The following is a 19911-nucleotide window of genomic DNA, read 5'->3' as shown; positions in this document are numbered from 1 at the left end:
TACGTAGAATCTGAAACAAATTTTCTCATGAAAATAATCGAAAAACATACAAAACGTATTTTAAAATCTTCAGAAATTGTTATGCCCAAAAGAGTCTAGTTTTTGAGACCCTTTGCTCCAACTAAGTTGAGCGAAAAATAGACGGGGACTGCTAATAAGTGTTTAAGTTTGCCCAGCTACATATATAACTTCCACGGGTCTTTTGGTATATTGGATTTTCACCCAAATATGCAAAGGTCTGTATGTTAATCGTGCAGGGCATCTTTCGCTTTAAAAAACATACGTAAAGAGTTTTCAATTTATAAGTAATAGTTATGGCTACAACACTCTAGTTTTCGAGACCTTTCAATACCTTTTCACCAATTTAACTAGGCAGCAAATGAAATGGGACAGCTAAAAAGATCCCACCTTTGAGTAGCTACGAGGAAATATTGAAAAATTCTTAGCCTACTATAGAACCAAAGAAAATTTCAATGTCAAAATGTTTAATTACTCAACATATTCTCCACTTAATTGGATACATTTATTATAGCGAACCTTGCAACGTCTCAAGACCTTTCAAAAAAAATGTTTCTCCTTGCTCAGCAAACCAGACCTACACAGCTTTTATAACCTCCTCGTTGGAAGAAAATTTACTACCTTTTAAACTTTTTTTCAGTTACGGAAAGAGATGATAGTCGGATGAAGCTAAATCTGGTGAATAGGAGAGGGTGTTTTAGTAATTCAAACCCTAAATCACGAATTTTTCGCATGGCAACATGAGATTTGTGTGCAGGGGCGTTGTCCTGCAAAAACAAAACACCTTTGGATAGCTTTCCGGGTCTTTTCTCTTTAATTTTTTTCCGTAGAGTGGTCAGTAATGTCGAATAGTAATCTCCGGTTATTTTTCCACCCTCATCCAAGAAAATCAATCTTGATTACCCCATGGCAATCTCAAAAAACTGAAGCAAGAACTTTTCCAGCAGATTTTTGGACATGAAATTCTTAGGTCTTGGAGAACCAGAATGTCGCCATTCCATCGATTGTTGCTTTGTTTCTGGATCGTAGAAATGTACCCAAGTCTCATCGATAGTAACAATTCGGTTTAAGAAGTCTACACGTTTTCAAATCGAGCACAGATCCAACGCGATGCTTCTACCCTTGCACGCTTTTGGTCAACATTTAAACATTTGGGGATTCATTTTGCAGCAATTTTTCTCATGTCCAAATTGACGTGAACTATATGTTGAACGCGTTCATATAAAATATTCAGTGCTTCAGATATTGTTTTAGCCGGATTCGGTGGTCTGATAAAATCATGTCATGAACTGCATCGATATTTTCGGGGACTGACAGAGAAACTGGTCTTCCCGATAGGTCATTATCTTCAATGAAAAATTTACCTCTTTTGAAGCTTGCAGTTCAATTTTTCACGGTCGCATACGAATGACATTGATCACCAAGGGTATTAAGCATATCTTCGTAAATCTGCTTACCTCTTGACCCTTTTAAATACAGGTACTTGATGATGGCTCGATACTCTAATTTTTCAATTTTCAAAATTTCGGTGGACATCTCCTTTCTTTTAATTTATTGCGTAACTCTGGTTCACTTTTTTGACATCAAACTTGACACTGACACTTCTAATAAGTTATTGCTCGTTGATATGGTAACGCAATATTTTTTATTTTTTTTTTATGCATGGAACTGGTATAGGCTAACTAGATATCAATACATCCTCGTATATGTAACTGCATTATATTATCAACGCAGGATATCAATCGTCTCAAGAAACATAGATGAAGTATTTTCAAATTATAGGAAATTATCCTCAATACCCTTTGCACCATCTTAACTGAGCAGCAAATAGAGTGGGACAGCTTGAAACTGGTAATGTTTGAACAGCTATAACTTCGACATTACTTTGTCGCTGTTCGATTTTCAACCAGAGATAATTCGATATTAATCGATATATCCATTTTACACCCTTCACGATGATCTTCACCCCTCAGCCACTGGACCAAGTGGGGACATCGCCTGGTTTCCAAGACTCAAAGCACTCTAAATTGAACTAAAACCGAAGTTCGCAAACTGGTTTGTTCGTAATGGAGACTCGGGATCCATGTATGAATTTTCGGATTCGCTTATTAAGGCCAATTCACACCAACTACTTCGACAGTGAAACAATAATTAAGTGGTATTTATGTGTTAACAGAAGTTTCAAGTTTAGGAGATCGAATAAGACCGCTGGCGCTGGTAGTTCCCTCATCTCGGAGTTTTAATAGTTACGGGGGTGTTGGTGGAGTTTGGTACAGTGCGCTAACATTGATTTTCCATATGGAATATGATGAATTTAGGGTGGATAGTGCATATAGCCAACAAACTACCCCCATCAAGAATGATTTGACATTCTGCATTCTAGAAATATCGCTATAATTGTAGCTGGGGATTCTGTTCTTGTAGTTAAGGGTGAATGTATTTTCAAATACATCCTTTTTCAAACCTTTGTTTGGTCCTGAGTTAGGCCCTCTACTTTTCCCAAATCCTCGCCAAAAATAGAAAATTTTTGCTGCCTTTCCTTCACATCCAGTACATTAAAATGAATTTAAAAATACCCTTCGACAGAGGCCAACAATTCAAGGATAATGCTTTGCATTTCGGGGAGAAAATTGAAAATCCAACATTACCAGAGTATACTGCATTCACATTTATTTTAGCAGTCGGTTGGCCATGAAATAATTTTCTCAAGTTTTTGTAACTAGAATGGAGAAAGGTTGGCACTAGTGAAATTTCGTTAATGTCATAACGCCGTTGCCACAACTAATATCAATTTCTATAACGAAAATGTCGAAAGTGATTGAAGAAAGAGACAGGGTTTCAGGAAGTGCTATTTAGAATTCAGGTCCGCTCATTCAAATAGTTATACTCTGATATTCTAAAATCAGTCAGACGGTAGCGAACATATTCAATGTAATTGAATTTATATAATGTTTCATCTGAATCTAAACGACTTATACTTCAGCTGAATATTTCCACAATCAGAAAGATTTTGAATGAAGAGGATAACAAAGAATTTCCTTCTATTGGGAAACCAAAAAAAGTGGTGGCATTTGAGAATTTCATGTTTGAGTGAATTAATGCGAAAAGTTCACTACAGAATTTTCGATGAATGTCATCGTAGAATAAGTTCCCGAATATTGATTTTTTTATTTTTCATTTGACTTGTCCTATACATTGTAAATGTCTTAAGGTATCAATAAATACCTAATTATTATCATTATATCAATGATGAACACCCACAAATATGCGCCAGTTGTCCTGTTGATAGTTTATTCATGTGAAATTTTTGTTCAAAGGTGAAGTTCATCTTGATTTGAAACTTCCTTTCACTTATAATGAAGTAAGATGATTTTTGTTGAAGACATAAACATTCTTGTAATCATCTGTTAATTCCTTCAGGAGACACCCATTCTCAACCACTGCATCATATGCATTTCATCTTCGGGTTAATATTTTTGAAATCTACAACTGATGTAACGTATTCAAACTTCAGCCAAAGTAGATAACCAACATTAACTCTCCTCAAGCTAGTGCATATTATGATATTTTACTGATCTCTTGTGTTTTCCTTGCAAATAACTGGATTTGGTATGTCTCAGTTCGTATAAACTTCAATTATGTTCGTCACATATTTTCCGAAGAGATTCGACATTGTGATAAAATACGTAATTACAGAAACTTTTACGTAGGAAGGGCAACATAGCGTTGATTTAAAACCCAAAAATGTTTTGACAAGCGTCATAACCCCACATTTTCGTACTATACAGAGTGAAATGTGTCAAATTTCCATGGCCAACCGACAGCTAAAATAAAAGTGAATGGAGTATACTTTCGCAGCTATAGGCCCAGTTGCAGGAAAGTCCATTAAGATTTGATGTCCTATCAAAATTTAAAACTGTCATTTTTGAGGGGTAAAATGGAGGATTAAGATTTTAATGAAGTATTAAATTTTAATGGACTTTCCTGCAACTGGACGATAGTCAGTTAACTTAGGTAAATTTTCAGCTGTCCCACATTTGCAGATTTCTATCCCACATTTTTACAGATTTTTATGATTTAAGAAATAAGAAAATCTCCGTGCATTTTGATCAGCTTCTATTCGATCCTTGATATTAAAAACTTAATTAAATGATTTTGACTAGAATGAGTTATTTAACCAAAGCATAAGCATCCATTTTGCTCACAATAGCATCTCCAAAGTAAAAATTTTGAAATCTGCATTGTCTGCATTTTAGGGGTGGTTGTAATTCTCTGTGCTCGATTGCGAAGACTCATCACCGAAATTGCCGATTCGAAAACTCAGATATTAATATAAAAGCTTTCAGGACGCTTCCATGACGAATGGCTCCCGAAAACGGGCAATGAAAATTCACTCCGCCATCACAAGAAGACCGAATGCTAATTTCCAAATGAACCCACACAACTTGAAAGAAGAGCAGGAACCGATAGAGCTACGCCAAAAGTCGGAAATATATCCAGGCATCTCGGGAAGATTTATATCTGCCATAACAATCAGGTTCTGCAGGGGCCCCTCACTTGTTTTTAGCTACCGTTGTAAACACCCACATTTCGCTGGATTTATGGGGCTCGCAGATATTGAGCCAGTTTAGAATCAGCCGGGGGTACCCTGTCTATTCGAATGCTGAGGAGGTTTTCGTGGCCGACTTCGGCGAATGTAAAGTGGAAATGCCGAGAATTCGGGAGACTGCATGAATGGCACATTTTCATCGACAACGGGGATTTTCGATAGGGGAAAGATATCAGCGGAGTCGTCGACGATTTTTTCCACCGAGAAAATTGGGCTCGTATTGGAAAAACCGTTTCAATAATTTTCTTTACGTCGGTATTCGAGTTGTGATGAGAATAATAATAATAATGCACAAGAATAGTATTATAGATTTAGTTAAGGAGCTCTTTAGTACAACACAACTCAATCAACGATAGAGATCTAACGAAGTCCTTAAACGTCTTCAGAAAACTAATTAAACAGGGCGAGTCTTTGACTCGTACAAATATTTTAACAGAATATTCTTGAGATCAAAAGAAATACTCTTTTCCAATACTATTTTTTCAGATTCGACCCTGATAAAAAGATATAGCCATTTTTAGTTTTCCTAATGAGCTGTGCCAACCGTGGAAAAACAAAATTAGCTTCAGAATAACTAGCTAAATCTAGGACACTACACATCTGTGGATCTTTTAACCACAGTTTTATTCAGCCAAAGTATCCAATTTTTCAAATTTCACAGATACTTTTCTTTTACAAAACGTTTCAAGTGTTGGGTTCTTTGAATTTTTGGTATTTTTATGGTACGTAATGGTCATAATGTAAAAACTGGAAAACGTAGGTTATATCTTGTGTTTGAAGAAGATTCATCAAATAAATGAGGAACTACGAGGATATATTGAAAAATTCTTAGCCTACTATAGAACCAAACAGAATTTCAATGTCAAAATATTTTATTACTGAACATATTCTCCTCTTAGTTGGATACATTTATTACAGCGAACCTGCAACGTCTCTAGACCTTTCAAAAAAATGTTTCTTCTTGCTCTGCAAACAAGACCTCCACAGCTTTTATTATCTCCTCGTGGGAAGAAAATTCACGACCTCTTAAACTTTTTGTCAGTTGAGGAAAGGGATGATAGCCGGATGGAGCCAAATCTGGTGAATAGGGGGGTGCTCTAGTAAGTCAAACCCTAAATCATGAATTTTTTGCATGGCAACATGAGATTTGTGTGCAGGGGCGTTGTCCAGCAAAAACGAAACACCTTTGGATAACTTTTCCAGTAGATTTTTGGACACGAAACTTCTTAGGTCTTGGAGAACCAGAGTGTCGCCATTCCATCGATTGTTGCTTTGTTTCTGGATCGTAGACAGGTACCCAAGTCTCATCCATAGTAACAATTTGGTTTAAGAGGTCTACATCGTTTTCAAATCGAGCACAGATCGAACGCGATGCTTCTAACCTTGCACGCTTTTGGTCAACATTCAAACATTTGGGGATTCATTTTGCAGCAATTTTTCTCAAGTCTAAATTCACGTGAACTATATAATGAACGCGTTCGTGTGAGATATTCAGTGCTTCAGATAACCGTTTTAGCCGAATTCGACGGTCTGATAAAATCATGTCATGAACTGCATCCATATTTTCGGGGACTGACACAGAAACTGGCCTTCCCGATCGGTCATCATCTTCAATGGAAAATTTACCTCTTTTGAAGCTTGCAGTAGAATTTTTCACGGTCGCATACGAAGGACATTGAACACCAAGGTTATTAAGCATATTTCGTAAATCTGCTTACCTCTTGACTCTTTTAAATACAGGTACTTGATGATGGCCCGATACTCCAATTTTTCGATTTTCACAATTTCGGTGGACATCTTCTTCCTTTTAATTTATTGCGTAACTCTGGTTTACTTTTTTGACCTCAAACTTCACACCAACACTTCTAATGAGTTATTTTGTTCGTTGCTATGGTAAACCAATATTTTTTTTACGCATGGAACTGGTCTAGGCTAATTAGATACCAATACATCCTCGTATATTCCCAAATTCATTCCATTCGATAAAATCGTTTGTGAGATAATAAAAATAACATTTTTTATGGTTTTTCAATAGCCTGTATCCTTCAAACCCAGCGGATTCGGAAAAAATGCTATGAGTAAAAAGTATTTCTTTTGACCTCAAGAATCCACTCTCAAAATATTTGTAGGAGTCAAAGACTCACCCTGTATAAAGTTACCAAATTGACCTTATATATATGCTCCCATAATCTTCAACGTTGACGAGAATGGAAAGCTTCCTCCTCCACATCCCACTGTGATGTGGTGATATATTTCATTTTGTTCGACAACGTAATATCCAATTTCCTTTGTTAGCGCCCGCACTTGAATATCGGGGCACTTACCCTGGGCCAAGTTGGAACAATTAATTGCAAGAGCGCCTGAAATGTTCATTAAGATGACAGTAATGTTTGGGGAGCTCTTCGCCATCTTTCCACGGCCACCTTTTCAATTTCTCGACGCAATTAACAATTTTTTCTTTGAAACCGTGGGATCGAATGGAAACTCATCAACTCGTATTCGATCTCATGAATTTTCAATCAGGAAAAGTATCAACAACGATCGAATATTTCCCTCAAGTTTTTTGTGATCTCGGTGTGATACGTAGAATCCGTTTTTTGCTGTAAAGGAAAAACTTCATGACTCGATCTCGTCTCTTTGGAAAAGATTGTTTGGAATAGGTTCCCTCCCAAGAAGTAAATATTTTGACAATCATTTTGGAAAACCACGCAAGTGACGCAAGAAGAATTGGGATGTGGAGTAGGTTAGTTTTCATCAAAGCTGTTGAGTTAGTATTCCGAATTTTGGGAGAATCTGACAGTATTTTTCGTTAAAAAGCTTATTCAAGCAGGACTCTATAAGATATTTGTTTTGGACTCAAATTCTTTGTCTTCAAGTTCTTTTGGCTGACCAAAAAGAGTTGTGTCTTTCACGATGAAATCACCATTATTGAAGCAAATGTGCTTTAGTTAACACATATAGTTGGGGAAACCACGATGCTAAATCGGGATTTACTCGAGTGTCGTGGAAACCTAGTGGATTCTGAAGATTAGATAATCGAAAGAAAAAAAGATTCTATGATGTATGCACTTTCAGCGGTGGGGAAAGCGTCTGTAGGTTTTCGAAGATGTAAGAAGAAATCGTCAGGTGTACATACTCGAGAGTGTCAGATTAAGATACTGTATATACCCTACGTCTCTGATAATAAATTCATGTTAATCTGCCAGTTTGCGTGGTGGGACTGGCCGTACAGAAGAGTCAGAGTTTCAGAGGAAGCTACTTTTCAAGATACTGACAATTCGGACGTGACGCAAGGTCACAGCAGTCCTTTGAAAATGCAGAAAAAACCGTTACTTGTACATACTCGAGCGTTTCAGATTTTCATACAGATGGTTAATCTCGATGTTGCAGATGTGTTGACCCATTAATCTGACACTAATCAAGGGTGGTTTCCTTTATCTGACAGTTTGAAAATGATAACAAGGCATTTTTTTTAAATATCTCCTTTCCTGTACCTCTAATCGTTTCTGTATTCATTATGAAAGTTGTAGATAGAAAAATTCCATACAACTTTTCTGTCTGAAGCAATCTTGCATACTCTTAAACGTTTCCGAGCTAGAGGGTCATGAGCACGAGGAGCTTAGTCACACATGCGAAAGGCCAAGGTCAATGTAGAAACCCAGTCTGATGTACATTAATCGCCATATATCTCAAAAACGTTTGGACGTAGAAAAAATTGCTTCAGACGAAATTTGTAGAAAATATTATGCTCTCCAACTTTTATAATGAATACGAAAACGATTTGAAGCCCAGGAGAGGAGACAATTCGAAAAACCTAATTTTTGTGACCTTTATGGCCAATTTTTATTGTTTCGGCTTGCTAAAACTGTCAGATCATATTTTTTCCGTTATTCTTGAATCATCAGCTTCAAAATTTGAAAAAAAGTCCCCATGCTCGAGAATGTACACGTGACGTTTTTTTTTGAAAGTTTGGCGCCCTCCCACACAGTTTCGTCAAGCTTAAATAGTCAGATTAAGAGAATGTATTCTTTTCAACATGTAATTAACCATATACATTCTAATCTGACACGCTCGAGTATGTACAATGATCGTTTTTTTATTACTATTTTGACAGGCTGTCCTTGACAGTTCCCCCCTATATACAGGTCTAATTTTTGGTTGGTACAGGGTCCAAGGTATCTCACCATATATTAATCTGAAACGCTCGAGTAAATTCCCTGTTGAGCTCTCCAACTAATAATCGACATAGTAAAAAACAAGGTTTTCGTACAAAATTCAAAGTTAAATGAACTGATTTTTGTGCACTGATGTGTTACCTTTCTGCAACCATCAAAACCTGCTACTATGAGACATTGATAACAGCCAAAGCCACTTTTGAACCGAAAATATCGCTGGTAGCTGATCTATCAAAACATCGATCGGAAATACTTCAGGATCGGCATCAAAACGTTAAACGTACAGAATCGCTGAAAATTCGCGAATTCCGCAAACTCTAAATCCAATTCCAATGACAGCCTGCGGTGGATTAATGACTAAATAAATAACAAGATCGATGATAAAGCCAGCATCATCCATTTTTCAATCGCAATTATACAGATAGGAATCGGCTTTGCTCCGTAAAATGCCCACTCTTCTCCTCTTTTCAGGGCTCCTGGATACGCGGTTTCGGTAAATGCAGACGTGGATATTGATGTTGCCCATTAGGTTCTTCATAGGAGATTCGGCGTGAAAAATGAAAGTTCATACCATTTTCGTGCCATCACCATATATATTGAAACGTTCCATTCCGATGAAATTGTTCCGGGGAAGACTAATCCATTGCGATCTTCATTTCTTTATTCCCGTAGAGGGTCTGCCTTTTCGATAAAGCCCACCGAAAATATTTCCCGATTGGAATCAGAAGAGTGAATTGTGTGGGATGGAAATGGAATGAACATTGGAAAATGCAGGGGTGGATAGAACTTTGATTGCACTCGTATGGGTTGACCTTACAAGGGATTATTAAGAAAAATATTTTGTAACTTGAGCCGGTTTGCAACAGCCAAGAATTTTTTACGAAATTCTAGCAACAAAACGGCAGAGATTATTTTGTATGCAACTGAACACTAAATTCTACCGAAAATACATGTGCAACTGCACAGAATTCACTGCGTATGAATTCACGAGTAAATTCTCTAGAGTATTCTCGTCTGTTGCAAACGGGCTTTACGATAAGTTTAAGAGGAGTTTTAAAAAGTGTCAAAATTAGAATAAGTACCCTTTTGCCCACCTAGTTGGGGAGCCCAAGAGGGAAATTCGGGATATACTCGAGCGTCGTGGAGACCTAGTGGATTCTGAAGATTGGATGATAGAAAGGAAAAAAAGGTTCTATGATGTATGCACATTCAGCGGTGGGGAAAGCATCTGCAGGTTTTAAAAGATATGAAAAAAATCGTCAGGTGTACTAATCAGGGGGGTTTCCTTGATTTGACTGTTTGAAGATGATAACAAGTCATTTTTTTTTAATATCTCCCTTCCTCTACCTCCAATCGTTTCTGTATTCATTACAGAAGTTGTAGATAATGAAATTCTATACAACTTTTGTATGAAGTGATTTTACACACTCTCAACCGTTTTCGAGTTATAGAGGGCAATAAGTGTGAGGAGCTTAGCCACATATGCGAAAGGCCAAGGTCAATGTAGAAACCCAGCCTGATGTATATTCATCGTCATATATCTCAAAAACGTTTGGACGAAGAAAAAATTGCTTCAGACAAAATTTATAGAAAATATTATGTTTCTCTACGAAATTCTAGCAACAAAACGACAGAGATTATTTTGTATGCAACTGAACACTAAATTCTAACGAAAGTACATGTGCAACTGCACAGAATTCACTGCGTATGAATTCACGAGTAAATTCTCGAGTATTCTCGTCTGTTGCAAACGGGCTTTACGATAAGTTTAAGAGGAATTTTAAAAAGTGTCAAAATTAGAATAAGTTCCCCTTTGCCCTCCTAGTTGGGGAGCCCAAGAGGGAAATTCGGGATTAACTCGAGCGTGTCATATAAGGGAAGATAATTTGGACCCTCTACAGTATCTTCACCAAAAAAAAAGGCCTGTATATAGGGGGAATTGTCTAGGACATCCTGCAGAATAGTAAAAAAAAACGATCATTGTACAATTGGTACATACCCAAGCGTGTCAGATTGAGATATACTTATGTCGTTAATTTCATGTTGAAAATTATAAATTTTCTTAATCTGACAATTTGAGTGGACGAAAATGTGTGGGAGGGCGCCAAACTTGCAAAAACAAACGTCACGTGTACATTCTCGAGCGCGGTGGCGTATTTTGAAGCTAATGATTCAAGAATTACGGAAAAATATAATCTGACAGTTTCATCAAGCCGAAACAATAAAAATTGGCCATAAAGGTCACAAAAATGAGGTTTTTCGAATTGTCTCCTCTCCTGGGCTTCAAATCGGTTTCGCATTCATTATAAAAGTTGGAGAACATAATATTTCCTATAAATTTCGTCTGAAGCAATTTTTTCTACGTCCGAAAGTTTTTGAGATATATGACGATGAATGTACATCAGGCTGGGTTTCTACAATGACCTTGGCCTTTCGCATGTGTGGCTAAGCTCCTCACCCTTATCGCCCTCTAACTCGAAAACGGTTGAGAGTGTGTAAAATTACTTCATACAAAAGTTGTAGAGAATTTTATTATCTTCAACTTCTGTGATGAATACAGAAACGATTGGAGGTACAGGAAGGGAGATATTAAAAAAAAATGACTTGTTATCATCTTCGAACAGTCAAATCAAGAAAACCCCCCTGATTAGTACACCTGACGATTTTTTTTTACATCTTTGAAAACCTGCAAACGCTTTCCCCACCGCTGAAAGTGCATACATTTTAGAACCTTTTTTTCCTTTCTATCATCTAATCTTCAGAATCCACTAGGTCTCCACGAGGCTCGAGTAAATCCCGTTTTAGCATCGTCGGCTTTCCAACTATCTGAATTGCCTAATGAATATTTTCTAATCAAGACTATGTAGAATATGTACCTAGACGAACACTCAAGTATTCCAAACTCGTAAAAGATTTTTTTTCATTGATTTCCGAATCGACAACATTGGGGTTTGGGTTGTTTTGTGCGCTAACATCGTCCCTACAAATCCGCATACGATAACCTAATCTCTTGCACGATTCCACTCATGGATCATGGAAGGGAATCAATTGAATTTATGATGATTTGATTTAATGCTCGCAAATGGTTCAGGAACTGAAATTCCATAATGGCCATATTGGTAGTCGTGTATTAATTAATATCTATCTGGAATACCGCATTTACTGTGATATCCTCAGTTTCGAAACGTTAATCTGCAAATTGCCAGTTGTTCCTGGGAAAACAAATTCAAAAAATTTTTTCATTTCATGCAATTTTGAATTCTCTTAAAAATTTCAGTTCTGCAATCGTAAATTCGCATCTAATCTTCATGGTGCGACTTATATTTCACCGATTTTAGTTGAAAAATATACGTTTCGAGTATGAATATAACTATAATAGATATGTCTCGGTCGACAACAACTACAAAAGTTCCTTTTTCGTCCTCTTTATCATCCTGATTGAAAATTACAGCACAACATGCTCACACCCCTTGCGCTTCTCACTAAAATTCCCACGGGATCTCCCTTTCCGGGTTTTTCATTGGAAGAGGGAAACACCCGGTGAATTTCAAATGATAACTTCCTCGACACATCCGCCAGAATATGAAAATTTCAGTACCTACATCGTAGGCAGAATGCAGTCAATTATGAAAGTTCCAAACGAAGTTTTTACGCAACTGTGGGAATTTCAGACTCGTTAACTGCCGCAAATTCGGGCTATAACGGGGTAGTTGGGCAGAAATTATGGACAGACAGTTCTGGAGAGTAGAGACTGTGAAGAATTACTCTATCTCTTCATAGAATACGCTACCATACAGCCTCTAGCTATAAATCAGAGTCATTGACGTAATGTCACTATAATACTCTGCTCAAAAAAGTGGATTAATCGCAGTGCAATATGTTCTCGCCACTACAAGGATATATTGAAAAATTCTCAGCCTACTATAGAACCAAAAAAAATATCAATGTCAAAATATTTTATTACTCAACATATTCTCCTCTCAATTGTATCCAATCATTAGAGCGAACCTGCAACGTCTCTAGACCTTTCAAAACAAATGTTTCTTCTTGCTCTGCGAACCAGACCTCCACAGCTTTTATAACCTCCTCGTTGGAAGAAAATTTACGACTTTTTGAACTTTTTTTCAGTTGAGGAAAGAGATGATAGTCCGATGGAGCCAAATCTGGTGAATAAGGGGAGTGTTCTCTAGTAATTCAAACCCTAAATCACGAATTTTTTGCATGGCAACATGAGATTTCTGTGGAGGAGCGTTGTCCTGCAAAAACAAAACACCTTTGGACAGCTTTCCTCGTCTTTTCTCTTTAATTTTTCTCGTAGAGTGGTCAGTATTGTCGAATAGTAATCTTCGGTTATTATTCTACCCTTCTCCAAAAAATTAATCACGATTACTCCATGTCAATCCTAAAAAACTGAAACAAGAACTTTTCCAGCAGATTTTTGGAGACGAAACTTCTTAAGTGTTGGGAGAACCAGTGTGTCGCCATTCTATCGATTGTTGCTTTGTTTCTGGATCGTAGAAATGTACCCAAGTCTCATCCACAGTAATAATTCGGTTTAAGAAGTCTACATCGTTTTCAAATCGAGCACAGATCGAACACGATGCTTTTACCCTTGCACGCTTTTGGTCAACATTCAAACATTTAAGGATTAATTTTGCAGCAATTTTTCTCATGTCCAAATTGACGTGAACTTCTTGATGAACGCGTTCGTATGAAATATTCACTGCTTCAGATATCCGTTTTAGCCCAATTCGACGGTCTGATAAAATCATGTCATGAACTGCATCGATATTTTCGGGGACTGACACAGAAACTGGCCTTCCCGATCGGTCATCATCTTCAATGGAAAATTTACCTCTTTTGAAGCTTGCAGTCCAATTTTTCACGGTCGCATAAAAAGGGCATTGATCATCAAGGCTGTTAAGCATATCTTGGTAAATCTGCTTGCCTCTTAACCCTTTCAAATACTTGATGATGGCTCGATACTCCAATTTTTCGATTTCCACAATTTCAGTGGACATCTTCTTTCTTTTGATTTATTGCGTAACTCTGGTTTACTTTTTTGACCTCAAACTTCACACTGACACTTCTAATGAGTTATTGTTCGTTGCTATAGTAACGCAATTTTTTTTTTCATGCATGGAACTGGTCTAGGCTAACTAGATATCAATACATCCTCGTATGTCTACTCTAGCTCGCCATCCAGTTCCAGAATTCTAATGAACTCTACTATATCTGATGCCTTCAAGGATATAACCTGCTCTTACAAATTTTTTTCGTTGGCTTGCAATAACGAGGCATTCCTACACCAAGTGATCCTCACAGAATCTGGATTCCTGGATTAATGCTAGAACGTTTCCCATTAGGTGTCTCCTGATGCACAACATCCTGTAAGGTATCCAGTTAGAAAAGGGAACCATCCAGATCAGATAGCACGGAATCTTTTCAAAGACATTGCCCTTAGGTACCCATATCCTGCACCAATCCCATAAATAAGCTTCGAATCATTCGCGAAACGTTAGAAAATGGGATTCCAACGAAGTATCGATTCTTTTAAGTGAAACTATACAATACAGGCCGGCCGAATGAAAGGCACTAAATGAAATATTGGCATTCGCCAGGGATCACGAACTCTGGGCTCAACTTCGAATAAGGGCTGGAATCCGTGTTCTAATAGCATGTCCGCTTCTTGACCAGTCACGATCCATTGTCGTACGTTATTTTCTGAGCTCCAGGAGTGCTAGTGATACCCTGGAAGTGGCTCAAGATTGCACGTTGGTATTATCAACACGCAACTAACTGGCTCCAGTATTCGGGATTTTTACCTTTTTCATTGGGATTGGAAAGACATCGTCATTCTCTCTATGTCTAGCCCATGAACTTACTGTGCCAAAAATACAGGAAAACTGTTAAATAAAATCGAATTTGAAAAATTCTCAGCTGATTTCACAGAACGTCTCAGAATAGAAAAGGAAGTAATTGATTAATTAAGATTGGGAAGAAGCTCTCTACTGAGAAAAAACTTGTATGAACATCCTGTATATTCCCATTCCTCGTTCATCATATTATTGAATTCGAAACCTAATAATCCTCGAACACTGAGTAAATATACATATGGAGGGAATGAATGTAATGAATCTTTTGATTACTTCCATGTTTAATTGAATTCTACCACGCTCCTCTTCTTACAATAATGCAATCGAGATGGGGGCATGTATATGAATATTCTGATGTCCATTTACATATAACTTCTATATTGATTTATATCAGAGTTCTGTTGGGTTTATGCTACAACTAGTGTGCATATAGAACTGTTTTGTGGAGCTGTTTTCCTATGACGAATCTATGCTTTGATAATGATTGAGGCTTTTCCCTCGTCATTTCGAAATTTCAATATGCGATATCTCCTGTTACATTCGTCTGATCAAATTGGGATTTCCGGTTATATAATCAGCGTTGCCTAGGCTTCCACCCTAGCACAAAAGATCGATTTCGAAAATCTCGATTTTCTCCCCTAAAATGACATATTTGCAACTCTGTCTGAAAATCAGGATATTCTATTGCTGTCCTAGGATATGGTGTGGAAAGATTCAGTTTTGAAGATTCTATAAACCGAACCGTTGATGATTCAATAGAGAATCGCACTCCAGAGAGATCTTCGTAGTCAACTCGAAAATGAAAAGTGGAAAAACAAAAAAAAATATTTTCTCCTAAACAGGGCCAGATATTTGGAATTTTGGTATGGAAATATAGGTTTTCTAACACGCTTAATGTATTGCGAGCAATTTCGAAAGCCTATATACCTTCGTTCAGATTTTCATCTTGGAAATGGCATTTTTCAAAAATGGCGAATTTCACTTGAGAATTCGTCAAGACCGAAGGGTTGTGCCAAGATAGATGAAATTTCCGGATTTTTCACTAGAAGAGCTGCTTTTTCAGAATATGTATCACGTTTAGACATACGATAATTTTCCTGGAAGATAAACGACTCGAAAGATGACCTTCAAAAATTACCAAAATGATGGGGTCAGTTAAAACTTCCTCAAGACCCAAAAATTGTGCCGAGATGGATGAAATTCTCAGATTTATTACTAGAAGAATTTCTCATTCAGAATATGTGTCACATTTAGATCTACAATAATTTTCCTGCAAGATAAGCGACTCGAAAGATGACCGTCGAAAAATTCCAAAAAAGATGGGGTCAGTGGAAACTTCCTCAAGACAGAACGGTTGTGCCGAGATGGATGAAATTCTCAGATTAGAAGAGTTGCTCCTTCGGAATATTCATAACTTTTAGATCACCAATGATTTTTCTAGGAGATACACATGTCGAAAGTTGAAAATTCGTCAAGACCCAACTAAATAAGTATGTATTTGGCACTGTATATTGATTTAATGATCTATATAAAAGTATATGCTTCAAGAGGAAGTTTCAATACTTTCAGAGTAATGGAACTTCAGTACTTAACTGCAGAAAAATAATTCATACTTCAGTGAGTTGTAAAAAGGTTGGCAGACATCATGAACGAATATCACACAAAGAAAAATCTTATGAGCGCACTTTCAGTGAAAAAGCACTGAAAGTTCAAAGGAGTTCCTTTCACGTCTCTCGAAATTATACGACATTACCAGTTTTATGAGCTGAAGATTCAATTTCGATCTTGAGAGTATAAAAGTTTCCCACAACATCCCCGAGTGTACACAGGTCAGATACTGTTACCTCGCAGCTATTCACCCGGAGTTAGACACATGCTTTCTGGAAATTTATTGGGGAATATCGACCGCCATTCCCACATGGAGACTTTCGTAGAGTGCACGAGAATACAACGTGAAATTAAGTTATCTCGTTGATATAAGGCGCATTCGCCAATTTGTACCGAATCTATTCTTCATTCGGTCTAGAACTGGAATTGAAGTTTCCTTGTGCTTGTGCACAATAGACATGTCGGTGTTTCTCATATTTAGGTCCTCACATACTCAATCAACAATCTTAACCGGAAAAAGAGAATCTGCTTGTTTAATTTACCATCTAACATAGCTTTTTGAAATGTTCTTCCACTTGGTGATTATAAGCAGCTGTTTCAGGAATTTGTTCTTTAAAGTCGAGTGACTAGAGTCCTCGAAGAAGTGCTTTAATCAGTTGATCAAATTTTTACTTTCTGGCTTGATGCACGACATTATTACACAAGTTTCGATGCATCTGAGAAAGCTCATATACAGGGTGGCCATTTGAAAACGAAACAGACGAGATTACAGACGAAATAAATTTTTTCGGTAGAAATGCTCGGACAGGTCGATTTCTGTTTCGAGGGGGACAACTTAAGATGTAGGTTACGGACGCATAGCGCTTCAACCCTTGCTACTACAACCCTCACCCCCAATTTTTGAATAGGGAAGATGAAGGAATGATACCTCATTTGAAAGGTATTTTTATACTGATTTCAGCACAGTAATTGTTTTTTCATTTTATGCAGTAGTTCCCGAAATATTCTTTACTAAGTATTTGAAAATGAAGTGGTGTTTTCATGGCACTTGTAGTGTTTTTTTGTGAAAAATCGACATTTTGAGCTTCAAAACAACCATGACTGTGGCTTCCTTTGAAGCCACAAGTTGATTGAAGAATTCTGCGGTTCTATTCGCACATTGATTGTTTGCAAAAAAAAGTGAAATTATTTCCACCCGCTCTGCAATTGAATAAACCATGTCGAACAATGAATTAGAACACATACAAGTCTCGATTCAAAACTAAGAATAATTCACATGTCAAAGAACCAGTAAGCCAACTTAATGATCTGTTCGTAATAAATGAAAAATTATCGATTCTCATTTTTTTGAAAAAGATATGAATTCAATAATCAACAAAATGAAAACATTATTGAAGCCAACTGAGAAAACACTTCATAATTAAGTCGGAAATCGTTTCACGAATTGGGACTGGAATATTTCTGTGGCATCATTAATGATTTGATTTTCTTACCTGGTAATCTGATTAGAGATATTGTACGTATTTGGACTTTTTGGAGATTTCTATCGATCAAGTGTTACCGCATGTTATTGGAAATACCGCAAATTATATCGAAGATAATTTAGATTGAGTTTCAGCAAGATTGAGCTCCTTCGCAATACGCTTTGTTTGTTCGACATCTTGATTAAAGATTTCTATGTCAGTGGATTGGAGGAAGGAAGCCACAGTTATGGTTGTTTTGAAGCTCAAAATGTCGATTTTTCACAAAAAAATACTACAAGTGCCATGGAAACACCACTTCATTTTCAAATACTTAGTTGAGAATATTTCGAGAACTAATGCATAAAATGAAAAAACAATTACTGTGCTGAAATCAGTATAAAAATACCTTTCAAATGAGGTATCACTCACCCCATCTTCCCTATTCAAAAATTGGGGGTGAGGGTTGTAGTAGCAAGGGTTGAAGCGCTATGCGTCCGTAACCTACATCTTAAGTTGTCCCCCTCAAAACAGAAATCGACCTGTCCGAGCATTTCTATCGAAAAAATTTATTTCGTCTGTAATCTCGTCTGTTTCGTTTTCAAATGAAAGAAAAGTTTTTTTCTAAGACGGTTCTGTTATAACGGCTGTGTAATTTCCATGTTCTCCGAAGCTTATCCATAGCAAATTCCCACTGCATTTCGATGAAGGATAGGGCTGGATATTCTCGGGGTGAAGCTGTTTACAACAGTGATTTTACCCCCATTCCAGTTCATTTTATATTGAAATCTGGAATGTATGAAAGAAGAATTCAGAAGCATGCATAAAAAATGGGGTGAAGGGTGAAGAAGTACATTGAAATTGATAGATACAAATTACGGAGTGTGCAGATGTAAACAATTTCGAAAAAGTATTTTCGAAATTGTATGAACATATGGAATTTTTCAGAACACAAAAAATAGTTTCGAATTGAAAGTTGATATATTTTAGGGGATCATTTTAAGTGTCAAACCATTGGAAAATTTCAGGTCAACATACGTGCTATAATGCACGTTAATTCAATTTAGAACTCAAGTAATATTGATATTTTTTCGTAGAATGTCCTTCTACCTTCTGTTTTGTAGGATTCCGATGTTATTTTTCATCATTCTTTTCAACATATTCATTGCAACTTTTTTATATGAGCCACAAATCGATAGGTTTATAATTTATTCGGGCATGTCCTATTCATCGATAACTTCGAACTTAAAGGACATATATACCGAAGAAACTCATATATCTATTAATTTCGTTTCCAGCGGTAAATTTCAACTGTAAGTCTATCTGTAATCCACTATCTCAAGTAATGCATTCTGTTATCCATAAATAATTCCCTGTGATTTTCAATCACGATCATTCTCAACTGTCACGAACTTTGTGGCCATCTAGATGAATATTTCATCGGGTACCAAATTCGAAAAGTAGTTTTCCAAGTACGGCTCAGAGAAAGAAATAAGCTCCCAAGTTTGACGTACATTGGGTTATGGAAGTATTGATTATTATGGTATAAGAAGATTGGGGAAGGACTACTAGAACTCAAAAGTGGATTTTTTTTATTTATCGAAACGAATAAGTTATCGAGCATATAGATAAATAATTTTATCTTCCTCAGTACCTGAAAGCTTCATCCATTCAAAGACGGTGCAGTAACTGTTTGGGGAGACATTTGTTACAAGGGACTTACAGAATTGTTGGGGCTTGGTGCTAAATGAATGCGCAGATTTATACATGGTGAGTCTTCGTCTCGTACAAATATTTTAACAGAATATTCTTGAGATCAAAAGTACCTTTTTTCCTATACCATTTTTTCTGTTCCTGCCCTGATGAGAAGATATAGACATTTTAAGTTTTCAAAATGAGCTGTGCCACCCCTGGAAAAACAAAAGTACCTTCAGAATAACTAGCTGAATCTGTGACTTTACACATCTGTGGATCCTCTAAAAAGAGCTGCATTTGGTCAATAAACTGAATTTTTCGAGTTTTACAGATGTTTTTCATTTTTGAACATCAAATTACTTGAAAACGGCGTATTATTCGAGAAAATATGATGAATACTTTTATTTCACGAAACGCTCCAATATTCATTAGATAGCGTCAAACTTAGTTTCAAGAGTTGGGCTATTTGA

The sequence above is a fragment of the Coccinella septempunctata genome, chromosome 5 (assembly GCF_907165205.1).
Source record: "Coccinella septempunctata chromosome 5, icCocSept1.1, whole genome shotgun sequence".
NCBI lineage: Eukaryota > Metazoa > Arthropoda > Insecta > Coleoptera > Coccinellidae > Coccinella > Coccinella septempunctata.
This window is presented reverse-complemented; position numbering follows the sequence as displayed.